Below are 2347 nucleotides of genomic sequence, written 5' to 3' on the forward strand. Positions count from 1 at the left end.
GTCCACTGTCAGTTAACTAGATAGGAAGTAGTGTTAGGTAAACAGATGTTGTCAGTAGAATAATCTACTAATTTATCATGATCATTACCTGATTGCTTACATTTAACACTTACCATCTGAGCCAAGGGTCCTACAATTTTGTGACTATAGTAATACCAGAATACAAGCCTCTTAGCCTTTAGCAGCCAGTAAACCTCTCCTGTTAATATGAACAGAAGTGTTTCTGAGTCTATGTGGCAAGTCATGTTAAAGTGATGTTCTATGATTGTTGGTGATATCACAGAGTGTCCTTGTGTCATTCTTGGAGAAAAGGAGGAGAGCAAAACACCATGTCCCTGAAGTGTTCCTCTCTGTTCCTAAGAACATGGCCAGTTAAGGGAACAATAAGAGCCAGTCAGGTCGGAATATCCAGATAAATACTATCTCAAAAGGTACTGGCTTTCCCTTATGTATGCTGGGAATTAGGGCAAGTCAGTGTTACCTGTGGAAAACTGCTGTTTTGCATGCACACCAAGCTCCTAGCTGATCATACAACAGGACAAGGTGAACTAATCTAATGTTATCACTGCCTCTGTAATCTAGCTAATAAAACTTCCCTCTCTGCAGTAACTGCTATTGAGAAACACACTGCAGAAAGGATAAGTGCTCATCCTGCCAGTTGCCATAGCATCATGAGGGACAGAAGTGCTACTTTCTGGCAAAGCACTAGAGGTAATGTGAGAAACACAGGTGCTACTTTGTCCATCCTGTCACCACTAGACCTTCTTGGAAGCATTTTTCAATAAAGCTTGTGTCTCACATTTCATCTCCTCATTTCTTCTTTGGTCTCAGCAACCTGTCCCACTGCTGTAGCTCAACGGGGCTGTGGATACTATAGTCCTGTACTTAGCTTAGTGGCAGCCTGACTGGAAAAAATTAGTAATAATAACAGTAACATTTAAGTTTGAGAACATACTGCATGCCAAGCAATCTATTAAACTGTTTACATTTGTTAACTCATATAGTTCTTACAGTAACCTTAGCAAGTAGGTTTTCTTGGTGTCCTGTTGTACCAATGAGGGCAGTGAGGCTAGGAGATTAAATAACTTGCCTAAAGTTACATTCTAATAAATTGATTGTTAGAATCAGATTTTCTTACAATGCAAACAACAGAAAACCACTTGAGTTAAATTAAACTCCAACTCTAATGGGAAAAGGGAATTTTAGAACATAGGGATGTTACAAGAAACCCATGGGTCAGAAAGGAACACCAAGCATCAAGAAGGATTAGAATCAGGAAATGGAAATCCATGGGTGTCACTGTGAGTGCCCGAAATTCAAGTGTGTGAGGGTACTTTTGTGGTTAAAAGTTAATCTCTCTCTCTCTCTCTCTCTCTCTCTCTCTCTCTCTCTCTCTCTCTCTCTTTCTCTTGCCTCTTTCTCGTTCTCTTGCCTCTTTCTCTGTACAATTTCTTCTATTGCATTTTTTTCCTGTGTCAAGCACACACTCTGCTTCTCCATACGTGCGTGACCAAACATAGTTGTGTCATAGCCTTTACTTGTTCTAAACCCAAGTAGTTACATTTCCAAATATTAGGAGACAGAATCTAATTAATGTTGTTTCCTCTTCTAATCTAACCAAACACGTCCAGTCAGGCATGCTATACCAGAAGCATGACTGTAGGCACATTCCTGGAGGAAGTTCTCAGTGAAGGAGTCCTGCTGTCTGGGCAGATTCCTATAGGTTGTATACTCCAGAGCTTAAGATTGAGTTAGAATCTGGGTTTTTCTGCAAAGCCAGGGTTCTTAACCACGATATTATTCTTCAAAAAAAAAAAAAAAAAAAGGAAAACAAAAAGAAATTGAACACCTATAGGATTTCCACATTGTTAAGATCACGGAAAACAGTGTATTTGTGATGTTTTATTTATTAAGCTGGGTGGAGATTCACTGTGCTATATTCTATACACTATTTATATATCTTAAATATTTCCTAATTTAAACACAATTTAAGACATTGAGATTTTAGGTGAAAATTCAAACACTGACCAAAGACTTTCACTGTTAGTTATACAATGGCCTAACTGTTTAGGGTACCTCTCTGGTAAAGACCCACTTAAAAATGCTGGATAATATATTTTTTAAAAATAAGCAAACAAAGTGTTCTTTAAACGCAAGGTTGGTCTGGCTGGAATATAAAGCAAGTCCCCTGGGGAAAGGGAGAGAAGCATCTACAGAGGTAACAGGTAACTGAGTGTTTGCCCTAAGGGCATCTGCTGATCCCTGCTGATCCATTGCTTAATCTTCAATAAATCTAAATCATGAGAGCAATAGGAGAAAAGCCTGAGTCTTTCCAAAGGTGAAGGAT

The sequence above is a fragment of the Marmota monax genome, unplaced genomic scaffold, assembly GCF_021218885.2.
Source record: "Marmota monax isolate L192 unplaced genomic scaffold, Marmota_monax_Labrador192_F-V1.1 WCK01_AAM20220418_F8-fsc00824, whole genome shotgun sequence".
NCBI classification, from domain to species: domain Eukaryota; kingdom Metazoa; phylum Chordata; class Mammalia; order Rodentia; family Sciuridae; genus Marmota; species Marmota monax.